General features: G+C 35.7%; 1 long non-coding RNA gene across 1 annotated transcript in view; it reads left to right on the forward strand.

The window, feature by feature from the left end:
- LOC113459182 (uncharacterized) overlaps positions 1–10,042 on the forward strand; it is an 81,516-nt gene extending 71,474 nt beyond the window's left edge. Inside the window, exons 5-6 of the long non-coding RNA XR_003380131.2 lie at positions 2,313–2,986; positions 3,774–10,042. This is a non-coding gene — a long non-coding RNA (uncharacterized LOC113459182). The remainder of the gene's footprint in view (positions 1–2,312; positions 2,987–3,773) is intronic.
- The last annotated feature ends 8,469 nt before the right edge of the window (positions 10,043–18,511 follow it).

Genomic DNA, 18,511 nt, shown 5'->3' on the forward strand with positions numbered 1-18,511 from the left:
ATTCCTTCTTGCTCCCAATTTACACTCTCCCTCTTTAATAAGACCCTAAAATCTCACAATTTACTTGAAACAGCAACCTGATGCTTGTTTCTGCCTGAGGTTTCAAACATTTAAGTCAGAAGCTGCAGCAGCTAGAAAGTTTCTGAAATTGAGTTCAGCAGGGCTTTTGGGCCAGAATCACTTGATTTAGGGCTTGGAAACCTACCTGAGACCATTTTCACACCTATTTACTATTTTGGCATTGAAAATATTTCCCTTTGATAATACATATAAAAGATAGCTACCTCTAAAACAAATGGAGCAAACATTACCTATGCTTTCTTAATAATAATTTATTAGGACAGACCTTATTGTTATACGACTGGATATTAGCTCTTGGTCCTACTTTATGACATTCAGCCTTCTATCTCTAAATTTCTTTTTCCTGTTATAGCTTCTGACATTACAAGATAGGTAAAATTTTATATATGGGTAAAATTTTATATATAAAATCACTGAATTAATCAGTGTTCATTACTATGAAAGAGAATGAAAAGGTTTATTGATCTCTGTATTAAAGAATAGAATGAAAAGAACATAACTGAAAGTATGCTGAAATAATTTTTAATTAATTTTAAATCCTGATATTACAGCATATTTTTTCTGAAATTTAAAACCCTTCTGGAATAAATTGCTATCAGATGCTTCTCCCTTTGTTCTTTAGAGTTCTGTGTGCTATCTTTTACCTGGCAGATGTGTGTGCATACACTCATAAGCGAGGAATAGGAGAAATGAGTGGAAGGAGGTGGATTTAAAGCTGCAATCAATTAGTCTGTTGCTAGGGAACTGTCAGCTGCCCACTCACAAAACAGCAGTCAGCTGGCTGGAGTTAGGAGCATATGAAATGGAGTGCAAAACACTAAACCTCTGTCTGTTGTTATTAATTTTTTTTAAAAAACATATTTTATTAATGCTGAAGGAAAAAGGAAGGGAAGTTTGATAGCAAAGGTCAAAATGTCACACATATTTCACTGCTAGTTGAGATGCTTAATTAACTGACTGCAGGAGCTATGGTTTGTGTTTGGGTACTTTTACGTTTATCACTCTTAACTAATATGGACTGGAGTGGTGCAGTGTGTGGAAATATATTCCAGAAGAGCATATTTGAGCACACCAGGTTAGCCTAATGTGGTCTGATTGGGGAATACTTTGAAAATCCTAGGCATTTAATGGAAGGTCAGTTAATTGAAGCTTGATGAATTTCAAAGAGTGAGCTGTGGCTGGTAAAGATAAGAGATGACCCTGCTTGATACACATAGAAGCCAAAGACTTCATTTCACTCACTTAGAGCTCACTCCAGTGTGTGAGGGATTTCAGACTTGAAACAGAATTCCCGATCTAAAGTTCAAATGTGATTTCTGACTCTGGCAAAGCATCTCTCACAGGTGTTTCAGGCTTGTTTTTCTTGTTCTGGAAGATAAGGTCTCGTTTTGAAAAGACTTTCATAGTATTTTTGAAGCTTTTAGAGAAATGTTAACATAGAAACTGAGTTTTCTTACTAAGGATAGTTTCCATTTCAATTCTTTAAACATACTTTTTGAGTAATCTTTGGTGTTCGTGGTTTTCAATTTTAATGTTAAAGACTAAAGCAAAGCACCATTCAAAATTTTCCTTTGACTGTCTTGGTGCTTTCATGGTCATGTGAGGCAGAATAGACTGATCCTCCCTGAACAATGTTCTTGCATGGCTTCCACTGGCAGAGGATAAAAAGCTAGACCAAATTTGAAATTTTCTACTACTCTTACCATTTATATTGCTTTCATTTCTACATACGTTGACAAATGGAAGAGGCAAAAAGTTGCAAAATGTAAGATTGGGGACTTGGCTTTGGTCATTCAATCATCCAGCTACCTGTGCTCTCCTCCATGTCAGCTGTAGGAAGCCTTGATATTTAAAGCTCTGTGTATGCAATGTTAATGCTTAATTCACACTTATAAATTATAAATCATAAATATTGTCATGTGTATTTGGCAGGAATTGACCAACTTAAATGTGAACCACCAGCCTGTGAGCTCTGTGTGCATCTTAAAAAATACATCTTTTGATGATTACCTGTAAGCACCTGTGACATACAGCACAAAATAGCTATATATAATTGTTTTCCAGTGCATATAAATAAGATCTTTCAGAGTGAAAAGCAAAAATAAATAATTTTGGGACATACCAGAACTGTCTCTGCTCCTTAATTTTCTAAACAGAAAGAGTTATCTCTGTTATAGGAATAAAGATTGCATAATTTTGTTTATTTTTCATTATTTACTTGCTCTTTGTAGTGGTAGAATTCCATGTTGTGGAAGAAGCTGAAAAATATCTTCTCTAACTGATCACAGAGCTGAGACAAGCATTTCAGCATCAGTAATGGCCGATCATGACCCCACACAACTGTGTCTCCATCTCTATTCATGTTTCACTCTGCTCTTGTCAAGATAGCACTGCTGAAATCAGGCTCCTAAGAGCAGTAACACAATGTGGCACTGCTGCTGCAATGAAGATAAAAGGCAAGTGCACTCATCTTGTGGCCTCAGGACTCTTGCTTTGCTGGTGAGTTGTTTTGCATGTGTTTTCTGGGCAGAGAGTGAAGGAATGGCATTGTGGCTGCTCAACTCCAATGCAGTGTGTGGCTTCACTGAGGAAGAAAGGAACACATTTGTCACTGTGCCAGTGCAGGCTGGACTCTGCATTTCTAAACTGCAGCTGCATTTCTGAAAACCTTTATTTTCCTTAAGGCTTTGAATGTTACTTATCAATCAGTTTGTGCTCTATGTAACTGCCTGTTTTGCTTCTGCCCCAAGTCACTGGGAACCAGCTGGGTACGCCCACTATTGCAGAATACAGAACAAGCAAGAATAAAGTTTTAACCTGGAAGTTATTGCTTATACAGCTTGTGGATCTTTGAAACAGTTGCAGTATTGTAAATTTAATATGTCAGCTCAAGTCTGCAGAACAGGTAAATTTTTTAAATTTCAGGGCTAAATATTAATTTAATGTATTCATAATATATTTAATATGCAGATTTATAAAGTCGGGATAGTGTGCAATTTAACTTTTAAAATTCCTCTTAGAATAAGGGTTGCTGGAATGATGACCTTTGTATGGGTTTTTTTATGCCATCTATCTGTCATCTGTACCTCTTGCAGCTAGGTTTTCATGAAATGTCATGGGGTATGCAAATGACTAGTAATAATATTTTATTGATTTCTCATATTCCGGTACTTTTTATTCCATGATTCAACTCCACGTAATAAAAATTTATTGTAGGCAAAAAAAAAAAAAAAGATGCATACTAATCACAAGCTAATCTGAGTTTTATTTTATATTCTGGTGAAGTATTTTTAATGAGAAATTTGGATGTTAGATCCACATATTCACTGGACCAAATGTCTTTTAAGGTGTGACGATGGGGAAGCCCAAAAATATGAAGGATATTTTTTCTTTTGGTGCATAGAGTTTCTGAGTCAGATGAGAGATCAATTATGTTATGCTTACAGATCGTCTTGGAAGGACTTTAGTTAATAAATATTAGAATGTTTGCATGTGAATCAGCCTCCTGTTGCAGACTTAACCTGTTCCTGGTACTGGGTTTATGCGAACACTGTTACCAACAGGTCAGGGGAGGTGATTCTTCCCCTCAGGGCTGGTGGAATTGCAGATGAAGTGCTGTGTTCAGCAGGAGGCACGAATTGACATACAGAAAATCCTGTTTTAATCTAAGAAACAACTTTTTAATTCTGCAGGTAGTCAAAAACTTGAACAGTTTGATGAAAGAGGAGGTGGAGTCTGTCAGCATCTCTACAAATATTTGAAAACTGACTGTCTGTGCTCCTGAGAAGCCAACTGTAATTGATCCTGTTCTGAACAGGGAACTAAGACTAGAGGATCTCCAGAAGTCCCTTCCAACCTCAGAGATTCTTTGGAAATAATTAAGACCACAATTGAGTTACTGATCATATAAAGAATCTTTTATTTTGGTTAAATACCAAGGGAAATTTTAAATGCACCATCTTTTCCTACTCAGTTAAACTGAATTTTCATTGTCTCTATTTAATGTAGTTAATGCTGGGAGGCATTATGAAGAATTAGAATTTTCCATAATTTTGTCTTTCTTTTCCAACACTGCACAGGTTATAAGGCCAGTACTCCCCAGACACATGAACAGTTGCAAGCACCATCTTCATTGCTATAGGAAAATAACTTGTGTACCAAGGAGGCAAATATTACTGTTGAGAGGCATATTGGTGGAACCCTTATATGGAGGGATGCTTGTGTAGTTGTTTTCCTACTTCTATTCCTTTTTTTCCCCTAGGATTATTTTACTAGGATAGTGCATAAAATCTGACCTTTCTTTGCAAATCAACGTTTCTCAATGGACTCAATTACTTTCACTACTATCAAATATTGGAGAAAGTTTGTTATTAAGTGACAATTGCAGCAACAAGTTTGATGAAATAGGAAGTTCAAAGGTGCTCAGTAAGCAGCTGCATCACAGTATTTTTAGAAAGACTGGAACCTGTATAATTCCCCAAGCTGCTACAAAATAACTTCTGAACAAAATAAATAAGAGTATTATTGAAAATCTGGGGATCTGCAAACTTCGAGGGCTACAGGGATTTCATGATACCTGAATATGAATGCTGAATCACTTATGTATCTATTCAAAATCACTGACTTGGGAACTTACACAATATGATGGCAGGTAATTATCAATCACCCTCTACATCCAGTATAATGTACTGCATTTATTATTTTACGGCATTACAGAGTAACTTTCACTTTCAGCTCTATCAGCAAATTCTCAGTTGGCTGCAACATAAAAATATCAAGGTATCTGCAAGCGAATCTTTTAATATTATATTGAATCTACAGTTCTGACAGGGAAAATGAAATATTAGTTTGGTTTTTTTTTAAGCATAGGAGTAAGTGCTGATCAAGTTTGTTTGAAGAACAGTTCAATTGATGATGGTTTCTTTTTATAGATCTGGATACTTTCCACCTTCACTGCTGTAATGCTAATATTTGTGGACAATAGGTGTAATAAGACAGTTAATATTGTTCATACTAAATGACCAATGATGTTGTGTGTAATATCAGAGTTCTGTCAGTCTTTTTCCGTGCAAATGCATTCATTAGTCTGATCCTCTTCCTATTCATAGAATTTTCAAGAAAACTTGTGGGAACACAATTTTTTTTGAGAATATATTTTAATTATTTATTAATTATTTAATTATTAATTAATTAAATATATATATTTAATTAATTGGTCAGATGGGATAAAAATTGAATAAGATGAAGTTTTGAGCTGAAGATGGAAAGAGACTCAATGATCTCAAAATGCCTTTTTTTTTTTCTTTTTTGGAAACAGAGTAAAATAAGCATTTTCTGACAGTGTATCTACAGTTGTCTTCTGTGTAGCAATTTTAGTGTTGAGGTATGTACCGTGTTAAAATTACAAAATAGCATTATTAGATTGAAATTCTTGAACTGCAAAACACTAAATTCTATTTTCTCTAAAGTATTATGGCATATTTTTCATGACTAGCAAGAGCCTCACATGTCTAAAGGAAACAGCCAAACCCAAACCAGTAGTGACAATTTTTTTGGCCCCTGTATTTGAAAGAGAACAGAAATTAAACTTCTGAGTGAAAGGAAAAATACAATATTCTTGACTCCGTAAGATTTCATCTGAGAAATGGTTACTGAAAACTCCCGTTTTGAAAATGGGCGGCTGATAAACAAATTTGTTTATGTTTTTGGAGTTTGAGTAATTTATCTGGATTACTGTGTTGATTGATGAAATGGTAAAAAATATCCCAGCACCCCAAACTACAGAAAAGTCTTCTGAAATGGTGAACAATAAAATACCAGCTTTGTGTTGTTTACTAGTACCTGTCAATTTAATAGCTAAACCATTAAAATAACAAAAAAGGCAAGAAAAGACAAGCAAGACAGGTAGATGCATTTTCCTCTCCCTTGTTAAAAAAACGTGTTGCTGAAAGGACATGTGATAATTGTAAAAATTTCCAGTGTTCATTGTTAGAAAATGTGGCAAAAAGCTTGGAACAAGGTACATTATTTGTGTTCTAATGTGCCTCCAGGGTGTCCTAAATTATGTTTTTTGATCTTTAATATCTGTGTAGTGTCCATGAAGAACCCACATAGGCATGTAGGAAACCAAAATAAATTGAATATTTTTTTAATATGAAGAAATAAAAAGAAGTCCTCTGAAAAATGTTTCTAATCCTTAAATGAACACTGGGATGAAAAACTGGGGCACACAGCTTAGCACTGGCAGGGGTGATAAGCTGGGACTTTAAATGAGGATAATGCAGTTGTTCTCACTGAGCATTGTTCAAATGATGGGTTTTTTTTCCTCTGGTTGTAGTCAGTCTTTCTTCAGAATCTGGAAAAGTTTTGTTTAGAAATCAACTCAATCTTCATCTAAGTTTATAAGCTACTGTTCTCAAACATACCATTTAACAAAGGGTACATTTTTAGTGGCAGCTGCTAAAATCAGTTTTGATAACACATTTGCACTTAAATAGTTCCCGGGACTTCAGTTGTGAACTGTACCGATTGTCTCTGTGCAAATATACTTCAGAAATTGGACTTTTCATTAAATATAGAAAAATAAATGAACAGTTCACCTTACCTATTATTTAAGGAAAAGAGACAAGGTTTAGGGTTTTTAAAAGAAAAATGAAGAAGCTGAAAACTAGTGTATTCAATAGATTAAATAAATATATTACAAATTTGAGATCAAGAAAAAGAAGTTAAATATCATATATTGCTATTTTTTTTGCATTGAATACATCAGTAACTATAAGTTCTACTGTGAAACTACAGTAGACCAGAAGAATATGTGTGTCTTATCACAACTAAAAATGAGTTTAAATATAGAAAATAAATAAACCCAGCGAATATGTGAAGGTTATATTAGTATTCCATGATATTGTCTCTCTCTTCCCCTCTCCCTTCCTGCTGTGGTGGCACAGAGGTGAGAATTGGAGGCAAAAACCATGAAGAACTCAAGTTGAGATAAGAACAAATTTGGAACAGCAATGAGATAAGAGAACAAAAAGAATTAACTGAAGTGTACAAGAGAGTGATTCACACGCAAAAATGATCAGCACATTCTGGGATCCCAGGACAAAGAACAATATGGGATGGCTCCCTCACTTTGCCCCATTTATTCAACCAGAAGGAACAATTTTGGAAGGGAGAGAGAGAGAGATTCCCTTTCTGCCAACACAGGCAATGACTTGAGGTGGCATTGAATAATATTAGGGTCCCAGCTAACTGCAAAAAATTAACTCTGTCCTGGCTGGAATCAGCACAGACAAAAAGGCAAAATCATAGTTTCCCATGCAAAACTTCTTATGAAATGTGTGCATGTGCTAGGGTCCATTTCATTGCCTCCTTGCTTCAGGGGAGCTTTGCCACTGCTTCTGCCTTTGAGGAATAAGAATTACAGCTGTCAGTCCTGACTGAAGTGAAAAAATTATCCTTGCCAAGGAATAAAATTTTTAAAATGCTTCACATCTTTCCTAGAATCTGAAAGACTTTTTTGAGCAGTAGAACTGTTTCTATATTAGTAGCAGGTAGTGCATAATGAATTATTAAAACTTGATGCTGGATGAATTCCTCCACATACACAACTTTAACAAATTTTCAGTGTTAGTAGTTGCAGTAATGATGGAATCTAGCAGTTACAGAGCTTCCACTTTGAAAATTATAGCAAAGATGCCTGTGGTTATTTCCAAATGTACGATCACGCTGTTATGCTTCTTTTAATGACAGCAGAACATTAACCAGCCTGCTTCAACAGACTGCAGTCCCTCTTTGGCTGATGGACACAAAAAGGCAGAAAAAAGCCCATTATGTGTAATTTTCAATGGAAAAATTTCCTACACCACCTACAAGAAAAGAACTTCAACTACATTGGGTGTTTTTATTAAGGGATTATTTATAAACTACTATTCCACTCCTCCCCTTCCCCCAAGTAACTATTGAGTATGGGAATTAAATATTCTTGGAATGTAAAGCGGCAGGAATGTAATATGGCAAGGCTAGCTGAACTCTAGAGACATCATGGACAGGTGACATGACAACTCTTGAATGATGGTGTGTGTGTTATTGAGAGTCATCTGTGGGGGAATTATAATGGATGCTGTGCACAATTACCCATGGTGCACTGATGCTTCTCCCTTCCTGAACACAAACGGGTAAAATATGTTATTTGAGCTTTATGTTTCCTAATAGGACATGAAGGCATATTAATTTTTTGCATCTGTTGCAGCATTTTCTTGCAAGTTAGTGCTCAAGAGTATGCTAACACTGGTGCAGTTATAAGAATTTCTCACACTGGAAGCTGATGGCTTATTCTAAAGCATTGATTACCAGAACTGTTGTTCTAGGCTATCAACCTAAAGAGAAGAGGAGGAATAAAAGTAATTAAATCATAACTGGAGACATTTAAAAAGTGCTGATTAGAAAAAGAGTAATTTTTATAATCTGCCTGTCAAATGAGAAGGAATGCAGTTTCCAGTATAAATCTTAGGGATAAAGAAATAGAAATATAAATGACAAAAAATTTTTACTAGGAGCACCTGAGGTTAAAGGGTGTTTGGTACATGTGCTTTATAAATAATAAACATTTTTTTATTACAGTAATAATTAATAAACATTTGTTTATTACAGTATTTTAAATTAGGATAAGAGATGAAACACTGACCAGCAAAATCCCCCAAAATTTTGGGATTATGGCAGAGACACATTTCCCATTATAATGTAGAAATGTGTCTGGCTCTTTTAACTTATAAAGTACATTAAAAAGTGCACCCTTGAAAACTTTTAACATGAAGTTTGTAGTCATGCTTACAAAAAAGGCATAATTATACCATCACTAACAAATCCATTGCAGTTAAGCATGTGTCTTTTCAACAAAAATATAATACAGAACTCCCATGTGACTTAATACACGCATGACTTGAAGAGCTGAAATATGACAGTCCTTGTAATACAGAAATTATTCCCACTGGCTACAGGTGGCTGCATAAAATGTATTTCACACAAGGGAGGTTTGCATACAAACCTTAAATGACCCACGTGGATTCCTTCTTCAGGTAAATCAGCTGTTCACATCTCATCTACCATGGCCCTTATAGCTGTCCATAGAAGGGGGAGATTATAACATAACACCCATAACACACTCATGGTTCACTTTCTATGTAAGTAACCCCCCAAAAAGAGTACCATGAATCATACTTGCAGAACTTTCCACATGCTCATCTGGTGTTCTGGGTAGCCAAAGGTTGTGTAGATTGGGGCTAGAGCTGCAGGGGTGTGGAGGAAGGGATTATTTTGGTTTGGCCAGAGTTCTATTATGAAAGTCTTTAACCAACATAAATAGAAATAGGCAAAGCATAACACAAGTAGCTCTGACAGTGCAACTGACTGCTAGGATTCACTGTTCTAATTATATAGAAATGTATAAACTTGGAAGGTAAAACAGGCATATACATTTCTACAAACAGGAATTTAAGAAACATATTATAATGAAATGATAAGGCTCAATCTTAATTTAGTTTCTACTTGTCCAGGTTTAGAGCAAATTTGGGGAAGAATCCCCCCAAAGGAGCTCCGGTGGGAAAAGCAGATCCAATCGGCCCCTCCCCCCAACTGGTCCGGGAGGAAAGAAAAATACCTCCTTGGAGAAAGGTGGAAAAAAACCCCCCTGTTTATTAAACAATAAGACCAAAACAGTATCAAAACAATGAGACCCTTGCCACTCTAAAAGAGATGACAAACTGAGAAAACCCCGGGTTCAAGCAGCAGCTCACTCAGTCTCTGATCAGTCTCTCAGTGCTGGAATTGTCGCAGGCCAGGGCCGGCCCAGTGGGCCACAGCTGCAGCTGCCGGTGCTCTCCTGGGTGTTCAGTCCAGAGCAGTTCCAAGAGGTCCAAAGAAAAGGGAAAAAAAAACAGTCCAGGGAACTTCTTTGCCCCAGCTAGCTAACACTAACTAAAAAGCAAAAGAAGAGCTCTCTGTCCCACTGTCTGTCTGCAGACAACACAGTCAGGAGCAGGAATGTGGAGGAGTGAGTGCAGTATCTGAAAACAAACTGCGCGCTTCTTCTCTCTCCCCCTTCACTCTCTGTAACACTCTTAAAGGTACAAAACTTATTATTATTCAACATAAACAGAATGAGACGATTGGGGATAAAAGCATCATATAGTCAACCCAGGACACTACTGTAAGGCAAGACACATCTATTTTGATTCACTAATGCAAACTACACACAAGACCAAAATGAAAATATTATTACTAGTGGCAAAAAAAAAAAAAAAAAAAAAAAGTTTTTTGAAGCCTTTGAACTACTTTTACTTTGGAAATTCTTGGGAATTTTTTTTAGGGAAGCAGCTAGTTTTTGTTTACAACTTCTCTCTAGATGTATGCTGAAGTTCATACACTAATGGGTCACATATACTTTTATATTGTCCAATAAAATAAATTAATTCTGCACGTGGAACATTATAAACTGTGGTTTTAATTGAAATTTCAATGGAAAAGGAGAAAATGGAAAACTGCTATGACTTACATAGGTTTATTTTTTCAATACCATTAGAAAGTCTCTCTCAAAAAAAACCTAAATAGCTGAGGTCCCTTATCCCTAAATTCTCTGAGACGCTATGCAATTTCATTATTCTGAGGGCTGAGTGACTAAATCCAATTCAACTCTAAGAAATTAACTCTGCTACATTGATTTATCATCATCTCTGTCTATTAGTCAATTCTAAACCCCTAGACCTTGTGACAAATAAAGTATTCCAGTAAGTGCAGCATTTTAAATTCCATTAAATTGCATTCTGCTTTTTAAACTCAATTATCATGAAATCAATTCTAAAAATTCTTCCTACTAAGAAGTATGAAGAAAATCATAGTTCTAACTTACAGCAAATGCTAGAGTTTTATGCTGGTTTATGATTAATGGTATTTTGCTTCATTTACTTAAACCAAGGTGAAATATTCCTAAGGTCAGCTAAAATACTCTAAGCACAGCATGTATTGAAATGAACAGGTTTAGAAACAGTTTCCATTGTAATTTAAACTGTTAGCCTTGTAAAACATATGAGGCTTTCCAAAGCTTGAGAAATACAAACTATGGGAGAAATAGCGTGGTGCAAGAGAAGCCTGTAAAATCTTACTCAGTTGTCTGTGGTTGAAGAGAGAATTCAGAAAGGAGCTCTGGAAACTGAGGAACTAGGATCCTGTTTCTAGCTGAATTTTTTGGGTGTATTTTCTTATGCAAGATTCTACAAAGCATGTGGTGTGTAGTTAATGTTTAACCCTTATTGATGTCTCCCACAGAAAAACTGTATTCCATGGGGACCTCTGATGGTTTATTCATGATGAAGCAATTTCTTTGCCATTCTCTAAGGCACTGGAAAATACTGTTTTTCAGTATTTTTTTTAAATTATTCTAATGCCTTAGTTTATTAGGCTTTTAAAACATCTGAGTATGTGATTAAGAATTTATCTCAAAGTCACCAGTAAGCAACTACTTATTTTAGTCTTGGTGTTATTAATTGATTTTAATGTAAATTAGGTGTCAAAAGTTCTCTGAAGATCTGGAAGTACATGACCTCTTCCTAATTCTGCAAAGATTAGAGTGAAGTAATGTGTCTGTATACACAAGTCTGGTAATTAAATGTTTCTAGGGATCCAGTCTGTAGTAATTAAAGATTTGACTATAAAATTCTGGAGTATTTGGTCAAGAATTCATGCAGGATATTGGTGGTAAAACAAAGAAAATAATTCTTGATACAGTTCATCCATCTTCCAGAATAACCAAAAATTCTCCCACTTCTGCTACAGGCTATTCATTCTTTGTAGTTAAACTGCTTACACTCCAGAAACTGGCTATTTGAACTGGGATGAACAAAATATTCAAAGAAAAATTTTTCTCTACATTCAGAAGAACATTCATTTTTCATGGAAATTTACATAATACAGACTAAAATTTACAAGTTTTATTAAAAAATGAATGTGCTTAAGCTACTATGTAAAGAAGAGTCAGAACCAAACAATGTATACCTTTCAGTCTGGTAAAATGGATACTTAGGTTATTTCATCCTTTATAAAATTGAATTGGGAGTAAGCTGTCCCTGGCAGCTCATCAGTGATCTTCATCTTCCTCTTGCTTCACAAGATTTGTTGCCTTACTAAATTACTTTTAACAAAAATTGTTTTTATTAATTCCTTGCATAGAATGAGATAGCTAGTTAACGCAATTTGTTCTAGATTTTTTAAAATTTAAATTGGAACTTTGTCTAGCAAGCTTTTCTTTCTTAAAGCAGTTCAGGTTCAGAAAATAATTGTCAATACTGAACTCAGGCAGCTGTCAATGAAGAATCTTTGCATAAACTTGTTCAGCTCCCCTAATTCCGAGATCACTTTAGGAAAAATTAAGCATTTGCTTCCACAGACTGTTACAGAATCCCCCTGGTCTCATGTACAGCCATCAATTTTGTCAAGATTCCTTTATACATTTTCTCATGGACACCTTATACAAATTTTGTCCAAAACATAATTTGGACAAATATAGCATAACAAAATAACATGTTTTCAACCAGTTACTCTTTGCAATACAAATGAAAATGAAGTTTTTCAACTTCACCAATGAGCATTGATTTGAAAAAGTAAAAAAATTAAAAGTGGCAAATCCATTTAAGTTAAGCATTCTAGATACATACTTTTATGAAAACACGGTCACAGTGATGAACATTTCTTGATACTAAGTCCAGAATTTTAAATCTTTGAAAACTCAAAATCAGGAGATCAGAGAGCGCCTTTGGAGTTTGATTCTGGTTCTGTGCTGCCCCGTTGAAGGGACCCTGGAAATGCCAATGGAGGCACCTGTCCTGGGGAGGGTGCTGGCCAGAGCAGTGCCACTAACACTTCTGACAGATGCCTGTGCTAAGCAGAGGCCCCTTGCAGGGAGCACAGGAGATGAGATAAACAGTCTTGTGGGTTGTAAAGGAAATGAGAGAAATAAGTGAAATGTTGAACTGACTTGGAAGCCTTAACTTGGACTCTCAAACCAAAAAAATGCTTGTATATTGTGCCTTTTTTTTTGTTTATTTGTTTGTTTGCATTCTGTTCAATATACCTTTTGTTTCTGATGGCATTTCTGCTTCTCTTAAGTCTCCCCAAGGAAATCTAGACATATAATAACATATTCCACAGTAAAATGGACCATCATCTTAAATTATGAGATCATTAAAAATCACTCAGCACTCCTGAACCTTATCTGCTCAGCAGCTTTTTGCCTTCTGAAATAACAGTGGTTTGTGGATAGTGGTACTTTTCACTCCTAGTGATAAAGAAAGCAAGTACTTGTGCTGAAAATGTGCATGGTGACCAAAAGGTGAAAAACACCATCTGTGACCTAAACTGCATCTGTTCATTGGCCACTGAAAGAGGAGGGTGGTTTTGATTTACTAGCCAGACAGCTTTCTCAATTTTCTTGTCAAGAAATATCTTTAAACTGCAATACAGTTATGACAGCTTGGATAACAGCATTTAGCTATACTCCAGCAGCTTTTAGATTTTACATGCTATATGCCTAGACCTGTCAGAGGGACCTGTGTCAGACACAACACTTCTAAAAATTTTTTAATCTTTTTCTTGCACTTATTGAATGTGAGTTCTCCCAGTCACTTGGTTTGAATTTTAGAATTTTTACCCCACAGATGTGGACTTAATTATACTTTAAATATTAATAGAGATTGAACCATTAGGTCTTCATTATTATTTAAAAAAAGTTGAAAAGTAATATTCCTCATGTAATAAATATATTGCCAACATGTATCTATTGACAGACATTGAAAGATAGATAATCAGTTTGTTTTCTGTAGTTGTGGAGGTTTATTTCCTGTGGGTTTCTTCTGTGTGTATGCTTTGGCAGTTTTTTTTGAAATAAGTTTAGCATTTTTTAATAACAACACCTGTTAGCTAATAGATCTTAAAATAGTGAGTTAGGAAATAAACAATGCTACCTGTTTGTCTTAATGAATATCAGGTCTTCATGTGATTTTACTTTTAACACCCAGATTGCAGATGGTTAATTATGTTTTTTAATGTAATGGGATCAATTTTAATAGAATACCCAATGTTCTTTAAATGCTATGAGCTGTCAAATAAACTTCTGTTTACATTCTTGCCATATTTTCTCATGTGTTTGTACAAAGAACAATTCAGTTAGCCCAGACCCTGCTTCTATCTCTTGTTTAATATTGGTCTTCATGCCTTTTGGGAAGTTATGCATGTTGGCAGGAGGATAGGGATGTCAACAACAGTGACTTATCACTGTCTTTTTGCTTCTTTTTTTTTTTTCTGCTGCTGTCTGAAGGTGTCATGCTAGGTGTTGACTGAGCTTGCAGTGTTTCTACAAGCCACATTTTCCATTGATGGAAACACCTTTTTTTAGCCCAAATGTCTGGTAAACTGTGTTGCTGTACGAAGTAAAGATTGCCATGTATGTGTGCACAGTAATTTATCATACACAAAATATATATCAGGGAAATAAATATTTTTTAAAATATCACATCATGAGTCACTCCTGTACAACTCTGCTTTATACTTTATTTTCTATAGTCTTTTGATTAAGGCCAGAATTTATCACACCTATAACAAGCAGGCCAGAACTGAGCCTTGTCATCTAAACTCTCTTCCATAATCAAATTTGAAGCACAGTTTGTTCTTCCCATCTTCAGGCAAATGTTCAGGCCTTGATGAGATAAATTATCTTCCAAAGACATTGTAGAGTTTCAATGTCATCTCTATTTTCATTAACCTTACCAATTATTATGCAAATGAAATTTATTGTTCAAGAAAACTTGTATGTTTTAGCTCAACTATGAACTTACATGCCACTCTTATGTACTTTTCAGACTTTGAAAAGTTCAAAGATTAAAATAGCATCTCTTCAGAGGTTTTACATGGCATTGCTTGCCACGATAAAAGTTGAAGGTTTCCTTTAAAAGCTTTGGAAAAAATGTTTTTCCTCAGTGCCTAGGAATGAGCTTAATTTATTATTACTTCTTTATTATTACTTTTATGATAAGGTATGCCTTTGATCAATTTGATAGTCCCCAGACCCCTTGATGGAAGAGGTAGTGATGCTGGCTGCTCTTCATGACTTTGTCTATCTCATCACACACCCCTTGGTTATCTCCTGCCGTATTAAAGACGCCTTGTCTGAGCAGCTGTTTTTCTTACAGAGGCTTCCACTCTGACTCTCTCTGCTTGGGACTGGACTCACATATAATGGTTAAAATAGGAGTGAGTTATGGTTTAGTAGCATGGCCATGTTTCATTTTATTGCAAATTTCGGTATTTTTTAATCTGATCAATTTCCTGATCACTGTTGTGCATGGAACTGTCGCTTTAGTAGTCTTGTCAATTACTATGAAATCAGATATCTAAGGAATGGCATCTCTTTTTGTATAGAATTCAGACTGTTTTCTAATAATTTTAAATTTACCTGCATTGAATTTCATCTACTGTTCAGCACCCATTCACCCTCTGCAGTTGTTTATATTTGACCTTTGTCTTATCTGTCTTGAATAACTTCAACAATATTTGTTTTTACTTGATAGTTCATCCCTTGTTTAGAGAACTCACTAAAGAGCTGAAAAACCACTTACCAATTTTTACCTTTCTTATTTCTGTGTGGGTCACAGTAGGTAACTTTCTTTCTGCTGTGCTTCTAGACAGTTTTTAGTTTATGCTTTCTTAAATAATTTTTTTAAATTTTTTCAGTATTTTAAGGTCTATCTCAGACTTCTTTGCTAGCAATAGTGATATGAAAGTTATCATCTGTGCTAGACTATGTGATGCCTAGTCAAGTCTATTTTGGAGGAAGTTTGAACAATTTGAATGATACTGTTGGGGAAATTCCACTTGTAATGGAAATCTTTCAGTGGAGAAGCAATATCTGAGTTTGCTTTGCAAACAACATTACAGATATAGTCTATAATTCTCTCTTGTACATAGAGTCAGTCTTCTGAGTTCCTTATTGTCAACTGCTTCCATGTGTCCTCTTTTTTTTTTATTATGCAGGCAAGTCAGTTCATGACTTCAATAAAAAAAACCCCAGAACACAAAAATCAACCATATCGTAATTTTGAGATGTCAGAAGGTGAATTGGTAACATTAAATACTTTTGGAGTCATTGTCATCAGTGAGTAAAAAGTTAAAAAATATGTAATTTCTTCATGTAGATAAGGAACCCAGAACAAAGAGGTCCCTGGGCAATTATACCCTTGTGACTTATGCACTCGACCCTCATGCTCCTTGCACACGTCCAATGCTGACTTTTGGTCTGGGGTTCCCTTCCACCTTATTGGGTTCTTTCCTTATGTCTGTGCAGATAGGCTGCTCTTGTCTTGGGAGCTGCAGCTCCTTCTCTGTAGTCTCTCTCTTCTGTCTGTATTTCTGATGCATCTGCTCTCTGGCAGAGCATGGAAAACTAAAAAAGCCCTAGATTTAGGATAAACATTACCTAGCAACAATCAAAACATCAGTGTGTTATCAATGCTCTTTTGCTAAAGACAAAACACAGCATTGTACTAGCTGCTAGGAAAATGACTGAGAAAATGAACTCCATTCCAGATGAAATCATCTCTAGATGTAAGTTCAGAGCTGTGGGCCCAAGGCTTTACCTAAACCAGCTACTCATGCTGAGCCAGTAAAGCTGGGCAAACAACATACCAGCAGCATGGGATTATAACTGCATGTACACTGAAAATGTAGCTGCTTATGTTTAAAAACTCTCTCTCAACATCTTTTAAAACTCCCCCCAGGGGATTCCACCGTTACTTCTTTTAGGCTCTCCTCAGACCTCTTTTCAGACTGTTTCTCACTTTAAAATACTGCTGTAGACTTTCCTCTATTTAAGTTCCAGATGGCTTTCTAAAAAAGAAACTATTTTAAACTGTTTTGCCAAGATCTAATTTAACCATTTATCTTCCTTAGATGGACAGATGTGTGAAGCCAAGTGAATACAAGAAGCACTCTACTTTGTCTAAGAAATCAGCCAGAAAGTAAACTGTCAGAGATTCCTCAGATCATCATACCTACAAACAGTAATATTTTTCCACCTTAACAGGGATTTTTCCAGTAGTTGATAATAATCCATTTTCAGACTTGAAATTTCAGCTGCTTGCACCTATCATATTTGCTGGAAAGGTGATGAAGGCTTTCTACAAGCTTAATTGCAGCTCTTAAAAAAACAAACCAATAAATGAAAACAAACCAAAAACCCCCAAAAACCCACTGAATAATACAACTTTTATTCCTTTTTACTTTCAACTTCCTTCAACGGGAAAGAAATTATTTTCTTTGTTACTTAATTTTATAATCTTATCAGAAGACATAGCTATATTCATGAATGAAAGGGCATTCTAAAACCATGGGGCAATCCATAGCGGATCAGAAAAAACAGCTTTACTTGGATCCTTAGGTGCAACTCTGTTAAAATAATAGCCAGGGATCAAATCTTAACCATGGAAATATTTGTGTCTGACACCTACTATGTGAAACAGGGGAGCTGTTATAAACCCTCTGCAAATTAAAGCTCTCACAGCCACAACTCTCCACTGGGGCATTTTTTACAAATGTAATTGAAGATGCCCAAGGTGATTCTTTAATCAGCCCCTTTTCTGGCACATTAAAATTCACCATGACTCGCACAGCTACCTGAGTCATTGGGGAAAATCTGATGTAGGACTGTCTCACAGAAATACTGCCTGGCTTCAGCACAATCCAGTGTCTCACTTGATCACCTCTGTAAAAATACTCCTCATCCCTGGAGAGCATGTTAGCACAGTATAAGAGCATATATTACTTTTTCTCTTTGCCTTTAGGGCGGTTCCTGTTAAGTCAAGTGAGTGTGAGATTCACAGTTTCTAACCTCTCTTCCCCTCTGAGACTCTGAGACAACATGGAGGCAGTTTCCAGCATAGCTAACCTAACTTTTCCACCAGAGTCTTTTCCTACTAAGTGCCTTTAATTGATCTTACCTACTCAGTCTTTGGTCCTCACTGAAACAGGATTCTGATAAACATAAATTGCTCCTGGGATATTTATGCTGTCATACAGCCCTTTACTCTCAGAGGTTCCAATTTCACAATGACATATGCCATCATGGCGTTTGAAGCTACCACAGGAAATAACTCATGCAGAGATCATAGTCTTCCAGAATTTCCTTGAAGATATATATTCAGCAGAAAATCCTAGTAGAATAAGCCTCTTTCTGTACAACACTAGTATTGCCCCCAAATTAGTGCATTCCTAGAGGTGGTGGTTACAGTAAATTAATTTCATATGTAGGAGGACCACACACTGTGATAGTTGGATTTTTAATATTTTAAAGAAGTACTGTGCTTCACATCCTGCACTAAAAAGCCTCACT

The sequence above is a fragment of the Zonotrichia albicollis genome, chromosome 6 (assembly GCF_047830755.1).
Source record: "Zonotrichia albicollis isolate bZonAlb1 chromosome 6, bZonAlb1.hap1, whole genome shotgun sequence".
NCBI classification, from domain to species: Eukaryota; Metazoa; Chordata; class Aves; order Passeriformes; family Passerellidae; genus Zonotrichia; species Zonotrichia albicollis.